The following is a 12,408-nucleotide window of genomic DNA, read 5'->3' as shown; positions in this document are numbered from 1 at the left end:
CCAAGGTGTATTGTGTGGGTGGGGGTGGTGGTAGGTCCCTGGACAGCTTCCAACCTGTCACCGTCGGCCGGTCTGTGACCATAGGACTGCGAGACAGCGCCTCGGAGGTGACTCTGGTGCGGCCTGAGATGGTGTCCCCCCAAGACTTGATCCCTGGAAAAACCCTCGCTGTCTCCGGGATTGGAGGCATTGACCCGGCGCTGCCTGTTGCTGACATTTATGTGGACTGGGGCGCAGGGCGAGGGGTGAGGGAGGTGGGGGTAACTGATCGGATCCCTGCAAACGTGCTACTTGGGACAGATTTGGGGCAGATAACCTCCCAGTTTGGGCCCCAACCAAGGGCTGAACCTTCAGCCCGTACTGACATGACTCCTAACAATGTTAATGTGTTATCTATGAATGATGTAAGGGAGGAGGGAGTGAACTCTGATATTTCTGCTTGCATAGACACCATAGACACACACTCAGCTGCAGCTGTGACAGGGGAGGGGGTCAGAGAAAGGTGTGACAATGCCTCTACAAGTAACCAGCCTGTGAGCTGGGATCTGTTGCCCTCTGCAGGGATAAGAAGAGAGCAGGGTGCTGCAGGGGGAGGACCAGTGTGTGGGGTGGGGGCTACCACAGCAAATGTGGGGTCCCCAGAGATTTCACAGCGGGGTTCTGTTGCTGCAGGAGGGGAACAGGCAGGTGAGATTGGGGCCGGTCCAGGAGCGGAAGTGCTCCCAGGTAAGATCTCGGTGCATGGTTCCCCCACAACCGGGGTGTCAGGAAGCCAGGTAGGTCTGCCTGAACCGGCGACTTGGTCAGGAACGGAGGAGGAGCAGGCACGACCCACGGTCGCAGCGGCTGTGGCCGCTGTCACCCGCAGTGGGAGTGCTGGAAGCCAAGGGGCCTCCCGGAGGTCCGATAGCTCTTCCCCTTCTGACCAAGTGGCAGCCGAGTCAGGTGGAGGCCAGGACACAGGTCCCGGGGTACTGACCGAAGATGTGACAGTCTCGTCGATTCTGGCCACATCTAGTCAGGGGTTTCAGGCAGCGTTAGAAGCTGACGACAGCCTGAAAGCTCTTAAGGAGCAGGCGGCCCAGCCTCCCTCGGACTCGGACCCGGAGCGAGTGGTCTGGGACCAAGGACGGCTGTACCGGGCCACGGTCCAGCAGGGTTCACCGGAGGCGTGGCCCAGGGACCGACAGTTGGTGGTACCCTATCCGTTCCGGACGGAGTTGTTGCGGATCGCACATGAGATTCCGATGGCCGGACACCTAGGGATCGCTAAGACCAAGGCCAGGTTAAACCAGCGTTTCTACTGGCCAAAAATGGGGGCCGATGTGGCTGCCTACTGCCGTTCGTGTGAAACCTGTCAGAGAGTGGGGAAGGCGGGGCCACGCCCCAAAGCCCCACTAGTATCTCTGCCAATCATCGATGAGCCTTTCAGGAGGGTGGCTGTGGATCTGGTCGGCCCGCTGGCCATCCCCAGCAGCTCCGGGAAACGCTTCATACTGACGGTAGTGGACTATGCCACCCGGTACCCAGAAGCAGTGGCCTTGTCGTCCATTCGGGCTGACAAGGTGGCCACCGCATTGCTGGAGATTTTCTCCCGAGTGGGTTTTCCCCAGGAAATGCTCACTGACCGGGGGACCCAATTCATGTCCCAGCTGATGGAGGCCCTCTGTAAGGAAGTCCAGGTGCGACATCTGGTGGCCAGCCCGTACCATCCACCGACTAATGGCCTGTGCGAGCGGTTCAATGGCACCTTAAAGCAGATGCTTAAGATGTTGGTCGACTCCCATGGGCGTGACTGGGAGCGGTATCTCCCACACCTGTTATTTGCTTACCGGGAGGTTCCACAGGCCTCAACAGGATTCTCACCGTTTGAGCTCCTGTACGGGCGACGTGTGCGGAGCCCCCTGGCTCTGGTGAAAGAGGCTTGGGAAGGGGATTTGGCCACCCCTGGAGTGTCGGTTATCGAGTATGTCATGCGCTTCCGGGACAAAATGCAGGCCTTGACGCAACTGGTACACGACAATATGGCTCAAGCCCAGGCCGATCAGAAGCGTTGGTACGACCAGAACGCTTGTGAGAGGACCTACCAAGTGGGTCAAAAGGTGTGGGTACTGGTCCCCGTACCACAGGACAAGCTTCAGGCAGCCTGGGAAGGCCCATACCTCGTGTACCAGCAGCTCAACCCTGTGACGTACCTGGTCACCCTGGACCCTGCCCGTGGAAGGCGGAAGCCCTTCCATGTGAACATGATGAAGGCACATCATGAGCGGGAGGCATGTGCGCTCCCCGTGTGCAACCTGCCCGAGGAGGGAGAAGCGGAAACCCTCTTGGATATGCTAGCCCAGGTTAGGGCAGGCGGATCCATTGAGGATGTGGAGGTTGGCCACCAGCTCTTGGAGGACCAACGGTCCCAGCTGTGGGCCACCCTACACCCCTTCCGGGGGTTGTTTACCAACCAGCCCGGAAGGACTGACTTGGCTGTCCATCACGTGGACACTGGGGATCATCCCCCGATCCGGCGTTCAGCATATCGGGTCTCCCTGGAGGTGCAGCAACACATGCGCCAGGAGATTGACGAGATGCTGAAGCTGGGGGTGATCCAGGCATCCAACAGCGCTTGGGCCTCGCCTGTAGTCCTCGTCCCTAAGAAGGACCGAACCACTCGGTTCTGCGTGGACTACAGGGGGCTCAATGCGGTCACGGTCGCCGATGCGTACCCAATGCCACGCATCGATGACCTGCTCGATCAGTTGGCCGGGGCTCAGTACCTGACCATCATGGATCTGAGCCGGGGATATTGGCAGATCCCCCTGACTCGCAAGGCCAGGGAACGCTCTGCCTTTATTACCCCATTTGGACTGTACGAGTCCACGGTGATGCCATTCGGGATGAGGAATGCCCCTGCCACTTTCCAGCGGATGGTCAACACCCTGCTCAAGGGACTTGAAGGGTACGCGGCCGCGTACCTGGATGACATTGCCGTCTTCAGTCCCACCTGGGAGGACCACCTAGAGCATCTAGCACAGGTGCTCAGGCGGATCCACCGGGCAGGTTTGACCATCAAGCCGGGAAAGTGTCAGCTGGCCATGAGCGAGGTCCAGTACCTCGGTCACCGGGTAGGCGGGGGAACACTGAAGCCCGAGCCTGAGAAAGTGGAGGCCATCGCATCCTGGCCCACCCCCAGGACCAAGAAGCAGGTGATGTCCTTCTTGGGGACCGCTGGGTACTATAGGAGGTTTGTTCCATGCTATAGTAGCCTGGCAAAGCCCCTGACGGACCTCACCAAGAAGAAGCTGCCCTCTGCAGTCGATTGGACAATGGACTGCGAGACAGCCTTCCGGGCCCTAAAGGACGCCCTGTCCAGCCCGCCCGTGCTACAGGCAGCCGACTTCACGCGGCCGTTTGTAGTACAGACCGACGCCAGTGACTTCGGCCTCGGTGCGGTGCTCAGCCAGGTGGACTCTGCGAGCCAAGAGCACCCAGTCTTGTACCTGAGCAGGAAGCTGTTACCAAGGGAAGTTGCCTATTCCACGATGGAGAAGGAGTGCCTGGCCATAGTGTGGGCCCTGCAGCGTCTGCAACCCTATCTATACGGGCGCCACTTCATCGTGGAGACGGACCACAATCCCCTCAGCTGGTTGCACACCGTCTCTGGGACGAATGGGCGATTGTTGCGATGGAGCCTTGCGCTCCAGCAATACAACTTCACCATTCGCCACAAAAGGGGCCGTGACCACGGTAACGCAGACGGGCTGTCCCGACAAGGAGAGGTCGCGGACGGGCGCACGGGGGAACACCGGAGTGTGCTGCCCCCTAGCGCCCTCAAAAGGGGGGAGGTGTGAGGCAAATCCCGGGATATGAAGATGAATTATGACTCCAGTCATAATCCCTCATCACTCCCTGGCAGTGCCCCCTCCCTTCTTGTTCTCAGTGTTCCACTTACACCTCCATGGCCATGTCCTGTGATATGGAAATTAGGTGGTGTGGGAACAATGGACACAGGATGACTCCCTGCCGTCACCCTGTAGTAGGAGCTGCTAGCTAGTTAGCAAGGCTATGGAAATAGCCAGACAGAACGACTCCAGTAAAAAATGGTTCATATCTCGCAAGCCATATTTCCGATAAATATGGCAACCATAAAAATGGTGTCTCTGCATGCGGACGATGCCGGCACACCCTTTTTATGGGAGCAGGACATTGGGAAATGCCCCAGGCGTGATATCAGCCAATGGGGAACTGGCAGACAGGTCATGAGTCCCCTCGTTCTGTAGCTAAATTCATAACTGTCACAATGAGAGCATTGGCGTCTGCCTACGACGCTCCCAGGCAAAGTTATGGCCAATATCCCCTTTGCTGGATAATTCTGATCCATGCAGGGGGAGTGGCAGTGCTTCCCTGTGAGGTCACTAAGGTAGGAGGGGACCTGGATCTGCCCAGGTTGATAACCCTACTTCGGCCATTTTCCAGGGTTCTTTCGCTGGGGGCACGTGTAGGAAACATCTGTGGGAAGGATCCTAGAAACCTGGGTACAGCGCCCCCCTGTGGCCAGACGCAACAAGGTAACTGCTGGAACTGTGTATGCCTGTTTGTAACCCATGCTTTGATTGTAACTGTACTCTGACATATGTATATTCTGTAGATTCCCTATTGTATATATTGTAGTTTCTAGTGTGCTTTAGGCTGATTAAATTATATAATTAATCTTGGGCTGTTCTGTTATCTCGATCTTGAATCCCACGTCTGTGTGTTCGGCTAATAGTTACCGTGAAGCGGTTGGTGGCAGCGAGTTGTGCCAAGGATTATTGTGGGGAGGCCAGTGAGATTCGGGAAGATATTATATATTCCGCCCGCGGAGGTCGGGGGAATATATACCCTACTCTCACCGGGGACCCTTCAATAATCGGCATAAGTAGTATAGCGGCCTCCTTGCTTATTGTCGGGCAATTCCATAATTGGCCTGACTATAAGAGGGGCGCTAGAGAGCGCGTCACGTGCTCTGTCTGTCGGTCGGGAGGTATAAAGGAGGGGTGACCCCCACTTGTTACCCCCCGATTGTGACGTACTGGTAGCCAGCGCGGGGGATTTCTGAGTGACCCCCCCGGTGGTTTGTGACATCCCCATGTCACCGATGAGCGATTTTGCACGTTTTTGCAACGATGCAAAATCGGTCATCGGTGTCACACGCAGCAACATCGCTAATGCGGCCGGATGTGCGTCACAAATTCCGTGACCCCAACGACTCCGCATTAGCGATGTCGTAGCGTGTAAAGCCCCCTTAACAGTTTATTTTGTTCCTATAGCAACCACTAACAGTTGCTATTAGTAGCCTATAGCTCCCACTTCCATTCAGCTTAATAGAAGCAGGATTTTTGGAGAGTAAAGGGTGCTTTACACGCTGCGACATCGCTAGCGATTGTTAGCGATGTCAAACGTGATAGCACCCGCCCCAGTTGTTCGTGCGACATTTGGTGATCGCTGCCGCAGCGAACATTATCACTATGGCAGCGTCACACGCACATACCTTGTCAGCGACGTCGCTGTGACTGCCAAACAATCCCTCCTTCAAGGGGGCGGTTCGTGCGGCGTCACTAAGCGGCCGGCCAATAGAAGCGGAGGGGCGGAGATGAGCGGCCGTAACATGCCACCCACCTTCTTCCTTCCTCATTGCCGGTGGACGCAGGTAAGGAGATGTTCGTCGTTCCTGCGGTGTCACACATAGCAATGTATGCTGCCGCAGGAACGACAAACAACATCGTACCTGTGGCAGCAGCAACGATATTATGGAAAGGAGCGACGTGTCAATGATCACCGTTTTTGAATGATTTTGCGATCATTGATCGTCGCTCCTTGGTGTCACACTCTGCGACGTCGCTACCGGCGCCGGATGTGCGTCACTAACGATGTGACCCCAACGATATATTGGTAGCGATGTCGCAGCGTGTAAAGCACCCTTAAGTGTAAAGTGCAGGATTAAATTTTCCCGCCAAAACATAGTCTATGACGTTCCCTGAGTCACATGAGGCATCTTTGCAAAATTTCGTGATTGTAAATGCGACGGTGCGGATTCCTTTAGCGGGCATACATACACATACATACATATATACATACACTCAGCTTTATATATTAGAATATATATATATATATATATATATATATATATATATATAATGTATATACCTAATAATCTAATATATAAAGCTCAGTGTATGTATGTGTTGTAGCGGGGTGGGGGTCCCCCAGGGCGACAAAGAGGCAATGACCCAAAAAGTCCGATCAACACAGGTTTATTGCCTTCGCTGAACAGGTAAACGTCCTCCGGGATACAGCCAGGCTATACACAGTCCATAGGATACCACATCACACAGGTACCGGTTGCCGTAGAAGACGGTCTTACTATAGCTCGCCCTGCTATTTCAGGTGGGCCCACAGACCTGTGTTATCGCTCCACACAGGTCTGAACTCCTCTCAGCTTCCTGCTCTGCAGCTTACAAAAGCCGACTCTGCCCCGCCCAGGCCCTTACAGAGACCTTTTAATTGAACTGTGGTCATGAACCACCTGCATAACCCGGCCTGGAGATAGTGGACTGACCGCTAAGCAGGGCTCTAATATGTTTCTGTACGCATTCTGGGAGATACATACCGTCCGTCACATACGAATGGCCCCACTATCTCACATGCCCCCCCTCCGTTCAAACCCGAGGGGTTGAACAGACGCCCCCAAACAGGCCGCCCGAGACAGGGCATCCGCATTGCCCTGGGATGATCCGGCCCGATGTTCCACCGTAAAACTGAAATTTTGAAGGGACAGGAACCAGCGGGTGACCCGTGCATTCCGTTCTTTCGCATTTCTCATCCAGACGAGGGGCGCGTGGCGTGGTCCGTCACCAACCAAAACTGTCGCCCGAGCAAATAATAACGCAGGGACTCCAAGGCCCATTTAATAGCCAAGCATTCCTTCTCCACTACGCTATAATTCTTCTCCGCCGGGGTAAGTTTCCGGCTCAAATAGGTAACCTGATGCTCAGTTCCGTTCACCTCTTGCGAGAGTACGGCACCCAGACCCACCTCGGAGGCATCCGTTTGCACAAGGAAGGTGTTACCAAAATCGGGGCTAATGAGGACCGGTTGTCCACACAAGGCAGTCTTCATGGACTGAAACGCCTCCTCGGCCTGAGGGGTCCAGCGTACCATGGCCGCCTTCTTACCCTTCAAAAGATCGGTCAAAGCCGCCGTTCTCCCAGCAAAGTCCGGTATAAACCGCCGGTAATACCCGACAATGCCGAGGAACGCTCTCACCTGTTTAGTGGACACTGGTCTGGGCCACTTTTGGATGGCCTCGATTTTATTTACTTGGGGTTTGATCACCCCGCCGCCAATCACATACCCCAAATATCGGGCTTCCTCCTGACCGATTGCACATTTGGTTGGGTTTGCTGTCAATTCTGCCGCCCGTAGGGAGTTAACGACGGCCTGGACCTGGGACAAGTGGGTCTGCCACTCAGCACTGAAGATAATGATGTCGTCTAGATAGGCGGATGCGTACTTCTGATGGGGTTCCAACACTATGTCCAACAGTCTTTGGAAAGTAGCCGGGGCTCCATGTAAACCGAAAGGCAAGACACAACATAGTGGTAGAGCTCATCTGGTGTTATAAAGGCCGTTTTTTCCTTGGCTGACTGTCAGCGGCACCTGCCAATAGCCTTTGGTAAGGTCAAGCGTCGTGAAATATTGAGCCTTTCCCAACCGTTCAATAAGTTCGTCCACCCGGGGCATAGGGTAAAGGTCGAACTTGGAAACCTCATTCAATTGCCTGAAATCATTGCAGAAACATAGCAACCCGTCGGGTTTTGGAATCAGCACAATGGGACTAGCCCAGTCACTCTTTGATTCCTCGATCACCCCTAGGGTAAGCATCTGTTTCACCTCTGCTGCAATGGCTTGTCTCCGGGCCTCGGGCACCCGGTACGGTTTCATACGCACCTTTACCCGAGGCTCGGTGACAATGTCATGTTGGATAACCGAAGTATGGCCGGGTAACTCTGAAAACACATCCGAGTTCTGCTGTACTAACTTCACGACGCTGCGGTTTAGTGAATGTGTCGCCTAGGTGTACCCCCACCTTCGGTCCCCAGGATGGGCAGCACTACAGGATCCCCACAGGGCTCCACCGGTGTCACTCCCGTAACCATACAGTCACGGTCTTTCCAGGCTTTAAACAAGTTAACATGATACAATTGTTCCGGCTTCCACCTCCCCAGCTGGTGTATGCAGTAGTTCACCTCCCCTACCTTTTCCCGAACCTCATAAGGCCCCTGCCATTTGGCCAACAGTTTACTCTCGGCCGTGGGCACCAAGACCAAGACCCGATCCCCTACATTAAAAGATCTGATGGTGGCTCGTGTGTTATAAGTGCGCCTTTGTGCCCCTTGTGCCCTTGTTAAATATTCTTTTACAATAGGCAAAACCGCTGTGATGCGGTCCTGCATTAGAGCCACATGTTCAATCACACTTTTATATGGGGTGGGCTCCTGTTCCCATGTTTCCTTGGCTACATCCAGCAAGCCCCTAGGGTGTCTGCCATAAAGCAACTCGAATGGTGAAAAACCCGTGGATGCCTGCGGCACCTCTCGGAGCGCAAACATAAGATAGGGCAACAGCATGTCCCAGTCCCTCCCGTCCTTGGCAACCACTTTTTTTAAGCATGGACTTAAGGGTTTTGTTACACCGTTCGACCAGCCCATCGGTTTGCGGATGATAAACCGATGTGCGCAGGTGCTTTATTTTCAACAGTTTACATAATTCTTTTGTCACCTTGGACATAAACGGAGTCCCCTGGTCAGTAAGGATCTCCTTTGGTAGCCCAAGACGACAAAACATGGCAAATAATTCCCGGGCAATAAGCTTAGTGGAGGTATGGCGCAGCGGAATGGCCTCGGGATAGCGTGTGGCATAATCCACCACCACCAAAATGTGTTGGTGACCGCGTGCGGATTTTACCAGGAGTCCTACCAGATCCATTGCAATCCGTTCAAAAGGTTCCTCTATAATTGGGAGAGGCACCAATGGACTCCGGAAACTTGCAATGGGCGAGGTCAGCTGGCAGTCCGGGCAGAATTCACAGAATTTCCGTACCTCTGCGTACACTCCCGGCCAAAAGAACCTCTGTAAAATGCGCTTTTGTGTCTTGGTAACCCCTAAGTGCCCCCCCAGGGGGTGTGTGTGAGCCATGTTAAGCACTGCCTGACGGTGGGATTGGGGCACTACCAGTTGTTCTACTATCTCTTCCCTGATTTTGTCTACTCGGTAGAGTAAATCATTATAAACCGCCATGCGGGGAAAGACAACTTCTGCCCTTGGTTGTTGAGCCACCCCATTCACCTCTTTTACATTCCCCCACGCCTGGGAGAGGGTAGGATCCCTCAGCTGCGCCATCCCGAAGACCTCCCGGGACGTGTCCAGCTCCGGGATCGCTACGGTCTCTTCGCTTTCTCCCGCCAATACCTCTAGGGGACCCCTGTCAGGTCCACCCCCTGCCCCTAGGTCGGAGACCCCTACAGCAGGTATCCCTGACTCGGGATCCTCGGGTTCTGCACCCGGACCCATTTTTGCCTGGAAAAAGTGCTATTACGCTCCCACTGGTACCAAAACAACGGAAAATCCCTTCCCATTACTACCCCGTATGGTAGGGTTTTCACCACTCCAACCACATGCGTCACGTCCCCGCACGGAGTGGAGAGGCATACCTCTGCTGTTGGATATTTGCGGAGTTCACCATGTATACACACAATCCCAACCTCCCTCTGCGTGGACTCCGACCCAGAGATCAGCGACCCATGAACGAGGGTCACTATGCTGCCAGAGTCCAAAAGGGCCTCTGCCCGATGCCCGTTTACAAACACATGACAAAGAGGAGGTTCCAGAATAGGGCGTGCAGTATACACCATATTAGCATACAGAGACAGTCGGCGTGTGTACCCGCAATCCACGGATTCCGGAATCAAAGGGCAGTAAGTGGCAATATGGCCTGGCCCTTGACATCTCCAGCATCTCATAGCGGTGGCCCCACCAGTTTTTGTAATCATTCTTGGGGGAACTGGTCTTTTGCCACTCTCAGTGCGGGTTGCTCCCTCAGCAAGGGCTTGGGTTTTGTTGTTTACCAGCACCGTACGTCTATCTCGGCCAGGGTCCAGTGGCCGCCGGGCCTGACGCACTGGGGCAGAGTCTCGTATAAAGTCCTGTGTGGCAGTATATCGCTCCACTAGATTCACCACCTGATCCAGGTTACCCGGGTCTCCTTGCCCCACCCAACGTTGTATAGCGATTGGCAGAGTCCGCACCAGCCGGTCGACCACCACCTTTTCCACCATCTGGGCTGTAGACGAAACCTCCGGCTGTAACTACTTTTTCACCAATTGAAGTAAGCCATATGCTTGAGATCTGGCAGGGCTGGTCTCCACATAGGTCCATGTAAATACTCGCTGTGCCCTCACATATGTATTAACCCCCAGACGTGCAAGGATCTCACCTTTTAGTTTCTCATAGTCCAGGGCATCCTCCCGGCTGAGGTCAAAGTAGGCTTTCTGGGCATCCCCCATAAGAAACGGAGACACCACTTCCGCCCACTGGCCTACCGGCAGTTTTTCCTGCTCCGCTGTGCACTCAAAGACGGTAAGGAACACCTCCACGTCCTCCCCTAGGCTTAGCTTCCGCAGGGCAGAGCGAGCCCTGTCCCGGGGTTCCCGTCGGTCTGAGGCAGTTGTCGGCGGTATCTCATGCAGGGCCGCAATCTGTTGCCGTAGTAGTACATTCGCCTCTTGTTGCTGTCGTTGGGTCTCCTGGTGGTGTCGCTGGAATAGACCCAATTGCTCCTGTTTTTGCTGAGTTAGTACCAACTGCCGCAGAAGCTCCTCCATGTTATCAGCCGGTTTATACTGTAGCGTACCAGGCCTAATTATTGACATGCAGAGCCGTTACAGACTTCAGCTGGTGGTCAGGCTTGCTTCCAGTTGTGCAGTGGTGGGGTTATGCCCGCATTCTCCACCATAATGTAGCGGAGTGGGGGTCCCCCAGGGCGACAAAGAGGCAGTGACCCAAAAAGTCCGATCAACACTGGTTTATTGCCATCGCTGAACAGATAAACGTCCTCCGGGATACATCCAGGCTATACACAGTCCATAGGATACCACGTCACACAGGTACCGGTTGCCGTAGAAGACGGTCTTACTATACCTCGCCCTGCAATTTCAGGTGGGCCCACAGACCTGTGTTATCGCTCCACACAGGTCTGAACTCCTCTCAGCTTCCTGCTCTGCAGCTTACAAAAGCCAACTCTGCCCCTCTCAGGCCCTTACAGAGACCTTTTAATTGAACTGTGGTCATGAGCCACCTGCATAACCCGGCCTGGAGATAGTGGACTGACCGCTAAGCAGGGCTCTAATATGTTTCTGTACGCATTCTGGGAGATACATACCGTCCGTCACATATGAATAGCCCCACTATCTCACAGTGTGTATGTGTGTATGTCCGGTAAAGGAATCCGGGCAAAGAGACAGACGGGCAAAGAGACAGACGGGCAAAGAGACAGACGGGCAAAGAGACAGACGGGCAAAGAGACAGACGGGCAAAGTGACAGACGGGCAAAGTGACAGACGGGCAAAGTGACAGACAAAGACAGACGGGGAAAGAGACAGATGGGCAAAGTGACAGATGGGCAAAGTGACAGACGGGCAAAGTGACAGACGGGCAAAGTGACAGACGGGCAAAGAGACAGACGGGCAAAGAGACAGACGGGCAAAGAGACAGACGGGCAAAGAGACAGACGGGCAAAGAGACAGACGGGCAAAGAGACAGACGGGCAAAGAGACAGATGGGGAAAGAGACAGACGGGGAAAGAGAGAGACAGACAGACACACATATAGAGACAGACACAGAGATAGAGAGACAGACAGACATAGAGATGGAGACAGATAGACTGATACAAATACATACAGAGAGATAGAGACAGACAGAGACAGACACAGACAGACAGCGACACACAGACAGAGACTGGAAGAGAGACAGAGAGACAGTTACTATCCCGGGAAATGCCGGGTACTACAGCTAGTATATATTTATTTATGAAGACATCAAGATCCGAAAGTCCAGTCACTTTCTCTATGTAACACATTATACTTGGCTCTACATGGTTCTGCTTTTACGTCAAGTCCAATTGTTTTTATAGTACAATAAATATTACTGCAGCAAGAAATCCGATAAATTGTTTTGAGGAGTAAATTGGACTGATGTGGTGCTTTTGCTCAGTGAGAATAGTTGTAGAAGCCATGAAATAGAACATAAGCTTTCAGCGGCACTGGCTACTATTCACATCTGTGCGGCATGGCCTTTAAAAATAAAATAAAAAAAAAAATG

The 12,408-nt window shown here is 53.8% G+C and overlaps 1 protein-coding gene across 4 annotated transcripts in view; it reads right to left on the bottom strand.

Moving 5' to 3' along the window:
- The window catches only part of PRTFDC1 (phosphoribosyl transferase domain containing 1), a 376,907-nt gene that overhangs the window by 28,303 nt on the left and 336,196 nt on the right, over positions 1-12,408 (bottom strand). The gene's annotated exons all lie outside the window — the stretch shown is intronic.

This window comes from Anomaloglossus baeobatrachus, chromosome 6 (assembly GCF_048569485.1).
Source record: "Anomaloglossus baeobatrachus isolate aAnoBae1 chromosome 6, aAnoBae1.hap1, whole genome shotgun sequence".
Classification (NCBI taxonomy): Eukaryota; Metazoa; Chordata; class Amphibia; order Anura; family Aromobatidae; genus Anomaloglossus; species Anomaloglossus baeobatrachus.
Note: the sequence above shows the minus strand (reverse complement) of the source record. Positions and strands in the feature narration are given on the sequence as shown.